A 13,858-nucleotide genomic window follows, 5' to 3' on the forward strand; every position below is an offset into this window, starting at 1 on the left:
CCCGTCCTGCCTGGGCCGCCCCCGCCCCCCTTCCCTCGTCCAGCTGCTCGGGGCGTTGTGGGTGACAAAGATCCCTTTCTCCCGTCTTTCGCTGCCCCCCCCCCCCCAAAAGTCGTGCCTAGAAAGTTGTCCCCCTTCCACGCCTCTGTTAGCCCTTGAGCTGATGGAGGGGCAGGACCCCTTCCCTGCCTGCCTGCCTGCCTGCCTTTCCCCCTCCGGATTCTGGCTGGGACCCCCGCCCCGCCTCCCCGCCCCCTTGTCAGCTGCGCAGACCCCCTCCCTTCCCCCCTTCCCCCTCCTGCTGTTTCTTCCCCCTTATCAATTATGTAGGGTGTGGTGTGGGTGGGGAGTTATTCCACTGTAAATGGGGCTCCTTTGAAGGCCCTGCTTCCTCCGCCAGCCACTTCCTCTCCCGGCCGGCCAGTGATCAATCTCCCCTCCTCTCAATGGTGTTTTGAATATTTTATAACGCACTCCCCCTTCTGCTTGAAAGGCTGGAAGGATCAATAAAAAATCCTCCATACAAATGCAAGGGGACTTATATTGTTATGGGAAACTTGGCTGGGAAAGGGAAGAGAAGCATCATTTAACCTCCCCCCAACCAAAACGACCACCATCATGACCCCCCAAAGAAAAGATCCTTTCTTCTCTTCTCTTTCTCTCCCACCTTTCAAAATGTGTTTTAAAACCTCTTGTGGCTTGTCTTGCAACCCAGATGAGGTCTTGCTTTTTAAATCCCGAAATCTGTTCTCTGATCTTGTCCCTGCGAAGTAACTCCTCTCAAACTTGATTTTGAAGAGGACATCAAGATTGTAGCTTTCTCTTTCTCACTCATTTCTGCTTATCTATCCAAAATCCCCGAAGTTTAAGATAGTGCCAAAACTTGTTGAGCTTCATCCATTTCTGCAGGGTTGCCTGTTTCCAGGGACAGCCGTGATCCAAAATACTCAGTATGCTCTTTCCAAATTATTATTTTTTTTGATATGTGAGACGGTACAATCGAAAAGGATCTGGTCTTTTTGCTGATTTGGAACGGGTGCAAAATGGTAATGATTGCTAGCCAAAATGGGTGGGGAGAGGCTGCATTTGGTACCGCTAAGAGCGACTTCGGTTCCCAGGCATGGTTTTTGGCTCTTGCGGCAGAACCGGGCTGTGGTGGTTACTTGTGCCTGCAATTTTCCCTCCTGGCTTTTAATTGCGCTTACAGTGCAGCCCTGTGTATCTTTGTTGTATGGAAGTCAGTTTCATAGTGTCTGATGGGACTTTCGAAGTTGTGGATTGCAGCCTGAATACTGCTGTAAAACTGCCTAAAAGGGCTCCATTGTAAGTTCTTCCGTATGCCAGTCGCCTTTGCAGCTTGTTCTGCAGTTGAACTATGCCTTAGTTATACCCGGCATCTTTCAATTCTGTCTTTGAAAGACTGGCAATCTTATTATTTCATGCTAGAGTTATTGTGTGTTGCAAGCTGCCCTACTTCAATTTATGGAGGATCACAAATGCTTAGAATAACCCTCACTGGTGCTTTTTTAACTGTCAAGGCATGAACTAAAATCGTGCATTTCTGGTTAAGATGGACTCTTACAGCTCCAGGATTGGACTTCCTGATTCTTGTTGTTCACTGCACTGTCAGTCTCCCAGTTCGCTATTGCAAAGCAATATTTCCATCTCCGGATACCATGAGAAATGGCCCTGCTCTGCTCCTAAATGCATTTGTTTGATTGCCTGTGCTTGTTGGAGCCGAGTCCCTTGTCCAAGAACAAGGCTGCCTTTTTAACCAGGCCTTTCCTAACAAGCGCAGTCTTCGGGGTCGGCATTTGGAAGTGTTTTGTAAAGATGATGTAACCACGTATTTGTTCTCCTGCTTGCCATAAAATGTGAAATAGTTGCAAAGTATTGGGACATGCACGGCCCGACCTTCAGTCTTTCTAAAATCTTTATGGCAGGAGGGGGAGAGATCGACTTGGCATACAGAAATACAGCGACATTCGATAAAGGTGTTCGGCTGGGCCAGGGCGGAAATTGTTCGTGGCCTCAAATGCCAACATCTAAGTCCAAACCCTCGACTGTAGCCATTCATCGAAAAGACCCAGTCAAGGTTCTCTGTGTAAGACGGCTTATGTCTTCTCATCCGTTGCCCTGCCACGCTCTGCCTTGGCGCACCAACCTGGTCCTGTGCTCGCTCTCAGGCATATGTCACCCTCGTGCTGAGCTCTGTTGTCGTAGCTTTGCTGCTTTCCAGACTTGCTCTGGCCCACACGGGTGGGCAGGCTGGCTGGAAGCCTTTCACTCGTCACAGAAGCAGGGTGCATGCGCCAGTTTGCAAGTCGCGTGTTCCTCACAAGACCTGTTCTCGGTTTCATACATGCCTCCTTGCTTGTGGCTACCTCACACCAACACTGTAAGGTTAAACGCCACTGTGGTGTTTGCGAAGAGAAGGCAACAGCCAACCTTGTGTCCCCCGTTTTTGGAGGTGCATTTCGTGATCGATTGCTCTGAATGGCCTCTTTTTTAAAAGACATGCTTGAGCACAGAGAGTTGGGGAGGGCTGGGCTCAGATTGGGGGGTACCTTATCTTTATAATTACTGTTTTAGGCTGTAGCATATGTGTTAAAAAGTGCGTAAGGAACATGGCATCCAGGATAGGTATCTGCAAGAATAATTGGATGGCTGGAAGTGATGCCTCTTTTCATGTTTTAGGGAGATTAAACCAATTAGCTTGGTTGTATTTTGTTTTGCTCTACAGAAACTGAGCAATAGCTCTGGCCATTTCATGCTCTGACATAGCTGCCTTCCCTTTTGCAAGCAGATAGCTTTTGCAATCCAGGTAGCTTTGAACGGTCAACACGGTTAGGAAAAAGGCAATTCAGAGTGCGTGTTTTAGAACTTGCTGTTCCAAACCTGTCTGAAGCGGCCATCTCAGGTTCTCCAGAGCAGCGATGAGCAACTTGTGACCGTCTAGATGTCTTGACTACAGCTCCCATCAACCCTACTCAGCACAGACAATAGTGAGGGATCATGGGGATTGTAGGCCGAAACACCTGGAGTGCCACAGATGGCCCCTGTTTAGAGCACTGGGGCAGTTCCCCCGCCCCAAATTGACTCTCATGATATTTGCGTGTTGCGAATCACAGGATTGTAACTGTGCTGGTGACGAGTTACCTTCTTTTTCTGATGCAGGTGCCCAAAGACCTTCCATTTTTGTAGTGAATCCGGGCTGAACTTCTCTTTTCAGAGCTTAAATCTGTTAATGGCTCTCTGGGAAGACTTTATACCTTCCACACAATTAAGGAATGCTAATGAGTGACACTAACCCTTTGTATTTAAGCTTTAGTAGCTAATGTTTGAGCATATAATCAGGCCACAATCCAGCTGAGCTGACACAAGGGTCATCAGTCCCGTTGAAGAGCTAAACATGTCCTTTGCAGCACATCTGGGTGGCCAGCGTCCTCGGGTCACGTTACTGCGACCATCCAGATGTGGTTGGACTACAGCTTCTATCTGCCATAACCGACATGGCTGTTGGTTAGAGTTGTTGGGAGCTGCAGTCTGAGAAACGAATCTTCCCCCTCAGTGGAACAGTCACTGCGAAGATTACGGGCTCGTTAGCATTTTTCTGAGAACCTCTTTATGGGGTGTCTCACCATGGGGTTCTAGACGTGTGCACCCCACGGCAAGCACGGGTGGGGTGCCAGCCCAGGGCAGGTGCGGAAGGAAAGGGGGCAGGCTCGCTGCCACGCCGAAGTACACCGGCTGCCTCTTCTCCACCTTTGCTGCTAAATGTGGAGACCGAGTCTTCACCCCCCCCCACCCGCCAAGTAGCAGCAAGGGGCATCTGTTGTACCCAGGAAGGCCGGGGGACTCATCCCTCCGTTCAGGCAAGCACCCAGTTGGCAGAGGCTGGGGACTTCACTCCCGCTGTTGCCGCTGTTGGCCCAGCTGTCGTGGGCGCTTGTGGAGATCGCACCCCACATGCAGGGGCAAAGAGAGCAGCCGCTACCCTATATCAGAGTTCCAGTGCAACAGAAGGAAGCCGGCATTTGGAATCGCAGCCTTTGCTTTCTCTCCTGCATCTTGGGAAGTGTGGATCGTGTCATGGGCATTCAGAAGTCTCCTCTCCTCTCCTCTCCTCTGCATCCATCTTCCAGCTGCTTCTTGCTCTCTTTGTTCCACACAGACGACTCTCCCGTGGGTGCAGGATTTATCCCGCTTTGCACAGACTGCCCGGGAGCCCCGCCGCACGTTCTGCAGCAGAGACCGGGCAACTTTCCCCAGGCGGGCCCCTCTGCCTTTGCCAGCCGCACAACAGATGAAGGTGCTCCCACTGTGGAGTGTAATCTGAAAGATGCGGTCCTTGTTGCCGTCTTGCCAGCTGTCTTGTTGCCCGAAGCACAGGAGCCCTGCTGGGCAGACGGGTTGGCAGCCCTGCCAGCTCATCTCTCTCAAGATCTCCGGCACAGATGCTGATCAATCAAAGCACTGGCATCTCCGCACCAGGTGTTTTTCTGGTGCTAGGGAATGGAAGAGTAGAAATTCTTGTGGTACCTGAATTCCATTGGGGCAGGCGGGGAGCCCCAAATGCTTTCTGCAGGCCCCCTTGCACCGGGAACTACGTGACTGCCGTACCTTGTGGGTTCGGCTACTAGAAACGCTGCAGAAAGGGAGTCTCGGCCTTGCCTGAGGGATGCCTGCGGACTTGAGAGCGGCCAGGCCGTGGCTTCCATGCCGGTGGAGCTTCTGGGCTGTTGGGGTCTGTGGCCTCGGGCAAGTTGTAGTGCCCAGGTGTGTGCTGAGGGGGCAGCTGCTGGCCCAGCTCTCAGCTGACGGCCATTCGGGGTGTCCCCGGTGTGGACATGTATGCTTTTTGGCTGTTCTGCTGGTGCATTGCCCTGTCTCCCCCTTCAGCCAGCATAGCTGGGATGGAGCACGCATGAGCAGAAGTGTTTCAGGATCCGGAAGGTCTCTGCAGCAGGCAGCCGAGAACTTTCCCAGTTTGACCATGGCGATAAAAACTTGCCTCTAAGTTAAGCAGCTGAAATGACGGGAACTTGGAGCAGCCAGAAATGGAAGGTGAATTCTGCCTTAACCGGAAATGCATTTCTGTGCGTGTGAACAGACCAGGGGTTGTTTGCTTACAAATGCTGGCTTGCTTGGGAGCAAGAAGCCAGGATCCTGGGCAATGCATGCAGAAAACCAGTTCAGGCTGGCTTAGTTATGCATGGTGGTGGGAGAACCAGGTCGGGAGCAAAAGACTTGGTAAGCATTGAGATTTGCCATCGGGGTGCGTTCGCCAGCAGTCCGGGTTGGCTTGTCTGTGAGGCGGCTGCGGGAGGTGGGGGGTATCTGAAACGAGCAGGCATCATACAGACAGCCGGTATGGAAAGTTTTTAGTTCGGTTTTTCTTCCTTGGGGCAAAATGTATGTTTAGTACTTAGGCTGTGATCCGGACAAGTTGACTAAGTTGCACTTCTCAGTTTACACCACCTGCTGTTTTGTTTTTCCTTGTTTGTCTTTTGCAGCGTGTTGGTTGGAAAAACAAAACACCAGCAACTGAAGCACTAAGGAGAACCCAGCGTGGCACAGGACATCCAATCCCAGATGTTTAGAAAACAAGAGGAAGTGCTCATCTTTGATTTGGGTTCCTCCTGTACTGAAAAAGGCATTAATTAGCTCTCGTTCATGAAATGCAAGAATGCATTTTTGAGGGGCCTTAGTGATCCCTGATAAATGGCTTGGGAGCTTCCCGTCTTGTGTATCTTTCTAAACCTCTTTGCGGGGTTGGAAGCAAGGAATGGTTGGGAGGTAGATTGGTTTGTTCAGGAAAAGAGGGCAAAAATGGGTTTTCAGCCCTGTGTACATATTTGTGCCTTGCTTCGCTCTGTGTTCAGTGGGAGATGTTTTTTAAAGCTACTTTCCAAGAGTGTCCACAGCAGAACTGATCTTGCTGATAAAGGCTTTCAGAAGCTTAATTGTTAATTTTAATTAGCATCCATTTGCATGAAGGACAGGCCCAGGGGTTCATCTGGCTAGCAGCAGCTGAGCGGAGTGAGCTCTTTGCTTTCCTCCTTTGATTCTCTGTTGGGACCCCTGAAACCACATTGCTTTGGAAACTTTAATTGAGATTCTGTAGGTGGCTTTGTTGTTAGTAAGAGAAAGGAAAAGCAAAGTTCACCGTGAGCCTTTTCCACATGGATCATGGTAGAATGTCATCCGCGGTTGCATTTCTTTTTCTTCTGCCTAATCTAGGCATTGGGGGCAGTTAAATAGTTGGCCAGAAAACACTTTGAGGTAAGCAAAAGATCACTCAGGGCTGGCAATTTGCGCCCTTGCTGGGGCGAACAGTTTTGAGGCTATTTTCATCGGAGAGATTTCTGGGGGGGGGGGGGAGCAAGACTGCCAAAAATGCTCTTTTTTGTATTTTAAAGTGAGCACATGTTGCGCTACTGCCTCGTTGAGCGAATCAACTCCTAGAGAGTTTCGATGGGCTAATGCATGGGGTGCTGATGGAACCCCTGGGACCAGACCTTATTTTATTATTTTATTTATAATATACCTCTCTTGCTTCTAGCTACTTAGGGAGAGACTGCAGATCTCTCCCTAAGTCACTTGAGGCTGTTCCTGGACAGTGGTTCGGTCCGTCAAAATAGCATCATTACGCAGCTTCAGGGGGGATGGCGGGGCTGCCTTTTATGTGGGCCCTGGCTCAGCAGAGTAGACTCTGCCTCTGTGCCCCGCAGAGACTTTGGGTCAGGATTCTGCCCCCAAACTTCAGCCTTTCCAAGGCGCCTTGGGTGCACTGGAGAAATGAGTGAGGTGGCCGGAGGAGTGGAGAAGCCTCAGGGACTCTGGTTAGATCCACGGGCAGCGTCCATCTCCCTTCTGGATTTTGGGCTTTCCCAGGATTCTTTTGTTCCCTCAGTCTTTGTCACTGTTCAGAATGGAATCTGGGCAGGGAGGAGACGCTTGAGCATGAATCGCTCTTGCTGAGCGATACGGAGTCAGACCCTTGCCGATCCATTTCGACTTACCCAAGGATCCCAGCCGTCCTCCTTATCCCCCTTTGGTGAAAGATTGGGGCCAGGAGCTGCTGCGGGCCGCACGAGAGAGTTGTGGCCATGGGAGGGGTCTGAGTTGGGGGGCCGCTTGCGGTGGCTGGGCACGTGCGGCGTGGTGTGACTGGAGAACCTCGAGAAAGACCTTTGCATGGGTGTGGGCTCTCATAATATTGACCAAGGCAGAAAGTATTGGAAAAACACTCCGGCCAAATGCTCCTTCCCCGTGCGGAGCAAGTCCGAGCAGGCCAGCGTCTTATCGCTGGCCTCATTTGCAAACACAATAAAAGCTATTGGGACGTGACACAGAGGTATTTACTGCTCGGAGCCAGCAATGAGCCGAGTCAATAGCTCGGACGGACGCTCTGGCTGGCAAGAGATTTCCCTGGCCGGTCTGTGTGGCCTCTGTTGTTGAGAGGCTGGGACCGGCGGCACGAGGCGGTGGCTGGCGTTTGGAATTTGGTCCTCCTGTTTGCCGAGTGGCCATGGTGGGCTGCCGGGAAACACGAAGCGGCACGCGAAAGAGGACGCAGGATGCAACTGTTCATTCTTGTTCTTTCTGCTTTGGGCCGTTGTGGAGCAGACCTGAGTTTGTGCCTGGCTGGGGTGTCCTGGCCGCCGCCGCCTCCTCAGTTTGGTAGCTTGGAGCAGAATGTGTGTCTGAGAGCAGCATGCAGGGCAGGATAGACTGGGATTTGGGGTTTCTGGAAAATTCTAGCTTGGAATTTTCCCCTGGAATGTTTGCATGAGATCATTTGCATCAGGAAAAATTCAGATGACTTAGAAGGTGATCTAATGTAGCGTATTTATTTTGCTTGCTTTAGTAAACGCACCCCATGTTGTTGTTTTTGTCCACATAAACTCCCAAGTATTTGAACTGAGACATGTGAAAGAAAAACATCAAAACACACTTGGGGGTGCAATCCTATATATTTAGAAAGGAAAAAAAAAATCCTGCAACTTCCAGCATTCCTGGATTTTTTCCCCTGCCTAAACATGTCTAGAATTATCCTCTTAAAACGATTTAAATGTATTTTGTAGATTTTTTAATTAGAAGGCTTGCAAAAATTTAAAGATAATAGCAAGAACTTCTCTTACAACTTTTAAATTTAAAGGGGGAAAAACTCCATTGTACTAAAACCTGTTGACAAGCTAATTTTAGCAACCCAAAGAGCTCTGTTGGATATGCTGATAGCCACTTAGCTATTTCAGCAGAAGCCAGCTCCCGTCCACTGACGTTGTTGGCACCTTCAGTTTCACTCTAGTCCTTCCATTTGAGTCATGGATGTGTTTCAGTGGCACTTGTGTATCCTCCGACATATCTGTTAGAGCTAATCATTTATAAAGCATGAATTAAAACTTAGAAATGGCCCGGCTTGCCCAAATACTGTATTTGCAACTGACATTCACCTCCTCCTCTGTCACTAATGAACTTACAGAATGAAGCGATTTCCATTGAAAACTTTCTACCGTGTGCCATTGGGTGAGGACTCGCTTTTATGCTGACTGTAGGAAGAGGTTGCCTTTTTGGATGGTGGTGGATAAGGGTCTTTGTTTCTCATCTGCGCAGATGCTTGGTGGATGAGGAAGAAATAATTAAATCAGGTTTTGCCCTTGTCTAAAGCTTGTAAGAGTAAACTGCAAATTTTCAGTGAGTCATTCTAAAGAGCCTTGGGACGGCCTTGAATGGAACCAAGTGCAGGCGCTGCCTTGGGAGTTGGTTGTGTTTTATTCACAAGAGAGGAACCTGGTGTGGCAGCCTCAGGACGGGCCCTGATCAGAAATGAGGGCCATTTTAAGTTCATAATGTTTGTCTTTCCCAAAATCAGCACATTCTGTCTCTTTGGATTCTCTCGGTGTCATTTCTCGACCACAGAAGTCACAATCTTTGGGGCTTTTTAAGCTTAAAATGAAGGCATGTCACCCGATGGCCACCCAGCTTTTGTCATGTCCTGGCTTTGTCCCATATCTCAAGAGGCTTCCGAGATGCTGCCCATCGGCGCTGTTTGCACATTGCTGTTTCAGTCCCTGGGGCCACATCCCCATGGCCAAAGGTGTCCCTCTGTCTCTGACTCCAGGCCGCTCGATTACCTTTTTGCAGTTGAGAACGAGGAAGGACAAGTGCCCGTTGTGGCCGGAGGTGTGTGCCATGGAAGAAGACAAAACAAAGCGACCGCTGGGTCAGAGGCCTCGCCATGCCAGGTGCACTGCCGGCAGAGGAAACCGCGCTTCAGATGCTGCATCTGCCGGATGGAAAGGTGCACCTCCTCGGAGGGAGCTTGGAGAGAGACATCTGGGACCACGGCACCCGCGATCGCCAGTGTCCCCAAGGCGTCCTCCTGCGTGCCGTTCGATTCCACTGCAGGCTTGCTGGGGACTCTCATTGGAGACCTCCTCATCAGAGGAGGAGGTGTATGTTTACCAGCTCGCCATACCTGGGAGTCTGTGCGGAGGGCTCAGTGTTGCTCTGGCAACTCCCAGTCTTCTTGTTGAGGTGCTTGGTCTCTGTTATCAGGTGTCTCTTCCACCACCCTGGGGGCTCCTGAGACCTTCGGAGATTCAGTGTTGGGGCAGATCTCGTATCATAGCTGATCTTCTCCTCTACCATGAATGGTGGCCAGTGTCCACATGATGCCCGAGTCTCTGTCGTTGACCTGAGTGTTTGAGAGTTCCCTCCACCTCTCTATCTCTGCACTGAGCTCGAGATGTGATCCCAGTTGCTTCCGTTCCCTTGCCATTCTTGGAAATGGGATTGGCTTTCCTCGTGCTTCCTTTAATAACATCACCAGTCTGTTCTGTCCTGATGCTACCAGCACTACTTGGATAAACAACTCCATCTGGTCCTCGGCTTCTCGTGCCGCTGCTTCAATCCACACCTTAGATGTATGTGCCCAAACATGTGCCTGGGTGAAGTGCAGCCGGCTGGCTGCCTGCAGACACAGCACCTGCCGCGACCGGGAACCCCCTGCGGAGGGGTGTGTAGAAGATTGCGCTTCAGATCCCTCCTCTGAGGTCTCAGCTGTAGCATCCTCCTCCTCTCCAGGTGGGGAAGCACTGCTGGGGGACCGAAGACACTCGTTTCCTGTTGAGCGAGCGATCCGTATGGCCTTGGTGGTTACGTTGGGCCTGGAGCAGCCTCCATCTCCAGTGGACGACCCCATTTCCCAGGCTGCATGCTCAGGAGCCGAAGCACCGGTGACTGGCCTGAGGTTGCTGGCATTCCTAATAAAAAATCCTTTACAAAAAGCATCATCGGTGCCACCCACCTCACTTAAACCAGGACGATCAGCGCAGTGCTCTTCTGCTACCCAACCACGAAAGCCATTTCTGGGGAGGTGTCTCAGGCCATCATGTAACAAGCTCCGTTTGACCACCATGGACAAAGAGGAGCATAGCCTTGACCACACGGGCAGGAAGCGTTATTGCACAACGTTGCCTTCTGCGCCTGTGAAGCAGGTAGGACTTGCTAGCGGCGGCTCTCCTGAAGACAAGGCAGTCAAGTATTTCACACACCGGTCGGCTAAGATGGGGCTTGCTTATTTTTCAGACTGACGTCCATCTCCAGCAAATTATCCCGTGAAGGCACATCTCTGAAGGTGGCGGAAGCTCTTGTGGGAGCATCGCCTGAAGCCCCCATGCTTGCTTGCCGCCTGCTGGCCTCAGCCAAGAGCTGTGCTCTCCTGTTGAGGACCGAACAGCTTGCGCTCCAGGGACTGGAGGAGCAGGACAGCTTGCTTCTCGGGAGCTGTGCCTCTTAGGTTGTCTCTGCAGCTGCAGTTTGCCTCCTTGCTCCTAGGTGCACAGGGTCATTGTTCCTCTTCTCATCGCTGGGCCTGCACCCTTGGAGGCCATGGAGTGGACATGGAGAGCGGGGCCTCCACCTGCATTTAAAAGCGAGGACCCAGAGTCCTTGCATACAAATAGAAGGGGAGAACAGCTGCGGGTTTTCTGGAAGCCGGAGCAGATCAGCGGATGGCAGGAGTTGGCATTTACTGCCCTCCCCTGACCCAGGCTGTTGGTCCCGCTAGCTTCCCTTTGTCTTGGCGCTGCTGGTGAGCTGGCTGTGTGGCTGGTGTGCAGTCGTGCTGCATCTTCCTTGGGACCCTGCAGCTTGTCGCCAGGCTTGTCTCAAACCAGCAGGACCGGCTTCTTGGGAAGTGCACTGTGGCGAGGGAGAACTGAGCGCCCGGGCGGGTGGAACAGGACTTGGTCATCGCCTGGAGCAGCAGTGGAGCTGGCGTTCGAATGCCTCTGTGCTTCTGAATTGTCACTCTGTGGCTGAAGGCTAGCCGTGACTTTAACAGATCACCAGTGAGTCTTGGGCAAGTAGAATGTCGTGCAGGCAAGTGAGCACGCTGTCCGGAGAGGGCGGATCGCTCCATCCAACCTCCTGCTTGTCTGGTAGCAGGGGACATTTGGAAGTAGCTTCTGCGTCACCTGAGCTTGTGTTCTGCTCATGGCATGGGAGGCTCCCTCTTCTCTGCAGCCGGCACGGAAATGCCATTTACTAGTCCTTTAGCTGGCTAGCAGCGCAGCGGGTTGGTTTATGCAGCTGCCTGTGCAATGTGATTGCATGATTCTAGCCCCTGTGCACCGTCCGCATTATTCGAGGCAGGCAAAAGCGGGTACCCAGGGCCCCCTACGATCTCTGTCGCCTCCCCATTAGACTTTGGGTTCTGCTCATGGTGGGCAGCTGATCCTTGCAGTGGGCCTTCCCAGAAAGCTCGGAAAGCTCCCGGGACGAGGCCTGGGAATGGCTGCTGCAGGACACTGAGCCATTTTGTCACCTTGTGTGTGACACGCTCTGCTACGTCCAGGTTCCTGGACAAAAGCGCTTTTGTTTCCCAGGAGTAACTCAACTCCACTCCCATTCGTTCGGGGCCCCCTTAATTGAGTCACCAAACCTTGCTCTGCTGTTGGTCTCTGCGCCCTGCACGGTATCAAGTGTGCCTCCCTCTGGAGCTGCCCGTCCTGCCGGGCCTGGCTCCTTCGTCATCCTTGTTCCAAGGGGCAGAAGATGTCTGTGCTGGAACACAGGCCCTGTGCAGTGCGGGGGCAGCAGGCCCGTCGGCCCCATGCTCAGATGACGGGGTCCGGTGCCACGCCGCTGACCAAGCGGAACCTGGGCCACCTGTGTGGAGTGGAGGAAGCAAGAGCCTTCTGTTTTGTGCTCTGGCAGGATTAACTCTTGGGAACCAGGAAAGGATGCGGCGGGTGAGCAGGCGTCGGCTCAGGTCCCCTCTGTGTGGAGAAGAGTGCCGGCGCAGCGAGGTTGTTGGTACGTCAGTTCTGCAGGCTGCGAAGGGCCGCACAGTTGTTCTAAAGCAGGGCCAGGGGAGCTGCTCAGCATGAGGAGAGGGAGAGAGCAGGAGGGATCCCGCAGGCCCAGGAAGCCGTCGCTAGTTCTAGGCTGCACCACGGACTGTGCTAAGGAAAGGTTTGCGCGGCACTCGCCCTGGCACTTGGCTTCCCCGTCGTGATGGCTGCTGGGCCTGGTTGTGGGTCTGTCAAAACAGCTGCCCTTGAGGATTCACGTAGGCCAGCTGGGGAGATAGGCCTGGAATCCGCAAGAGGCCGCACAGGAAGAACCTGAGTCTGCTTTTATGGCTCTTATCGAAGGACGGGGCCCTGCGTGCCCTTCCCGCTGGAATCTCTCCAGGCCTTTTGGGTTTGGGATCCCCCTCGATGGGCTGCGGGAGTCTCGGCCGCTCGCCCCAGTGGCACGGCACGGCCCTGCCCCGTTGCTCCGGGCTCATGGTATTTACTCAGGGCGCTCTCGGTCGCTCTCCTGCGCCTGCAGTCGCGCCCCGTGCAAGCGTGCAGGGGCCTCCTCATAAAGAGGAAAGATCGAGCGATAGCCTGACTGATGACTTCATCAGGGTTTCTACACTGCGTACGTGCAGCGACGACAGTTGCAAGCAATTGAATCCCGGGGAGAGGGAGGTTACACATTCCGTTTTGCATTTTGACATTTTTCTCCTGCCTTTCTGCAGAAGTCAGCAAGGTGGGATGCAGCAATAAACCAGGATATAAAAGCAGAAAAAACTGCAGTACATCCAGATTTTAACATTTGTCAGCATTAAAACCCAAAGAAGCAATTAAGCGCTGCCTTTTGAATCTTATTTTTTCTTATCGCCAGACTTTTTTCACTGCCTTGCCACTCCAAGTGTCTGTGTGCACAAGAGTAAAAGTAACGTAAAATCAAGACTAGGCCCCCCCTCCCCAATGGCGCTAGTAAAAGCAAATGGTGCTAGGAACAGCCCATCCTTTTTAAAACCCGAGGAGAGCAGGGAAAGCTCCTTATTGCATGAATTTATGAAGGCTTTCAAGGATGAACTTAAAGGAATGACTTCACGGACTCCGTGTTTTAAAAACTAAACTGAACACCGGCAACTTTATGGGCTTTGCCTGAATCTCTGCCCGCCAAACACACACAGCAGTAGCTTCTAGTGTACCGCTCAGCAAGTGCCTCAAAATGGCTTTATGTTGCTATCATGAATTTGTGGCATTTATGCCTCGCCTCACAAGAGCAACCCTCTGTGGCAGGCCAAAGCCACCTAGTCGGTTTCATGGCTGAGGGGAACTGGAACTCGGGTCTCTGGAACCACAGTCCTGTGCCTTTAGCCACTAGACCACGCTGCTCGCCAGGATGTCAGATTGTGTCTGCTTAGCACAGGGGCACTCTGGGAATGGTGAAACTGAAATCCAGGCTCGCAACTGAAATCCAGACTTGCGCTTCAGGATTTGGCCTGCTTTGATGTCAATCTTTATCCCTCTGGCTATTGTGGGCTTTGACTTAAACTGCTCCC

At 52.0% G+C, this 13,858-nt stretch overlaps 1 protein-coding gene across 1 annotated transcript in view; it reads left to right on the top strand.

The window, feature by feature from the left end:
- Window positions 1-13,858, top strand: part of NR6A1 (nuclear receptor subfamily 6 group A member 1) — a 64,661-nt gene that overhangs the window by 797 nt on the left and 50,006 nt on the right. Inside the window, exon 2 of the mRNA XM_044439968.1 lies at window positions 991-993. The gene's annotated coding sequence lies outside the window, so the exon portion shown is untranslated. The remainder of the gene's footprint in view (window positions 1-990; window positions 994-13,858) is intronic.

This window comes from Varanus komodoensis, unplaced genomic scaffold (assembly GCF_004798865.1).
Source record: "Varanus komodoensis strain SLA01 unplaced genomic scaffold, ASM479886v1 scaffold36, whole genome shotgun sequence".
Classification (NCBI taxonomy): domain Eukaryota; kingdom Metazoa; phylum Chordata; class Lepidosauria; order Squamata; family Varanidae; genus Varanus; species Varanus komodoensis.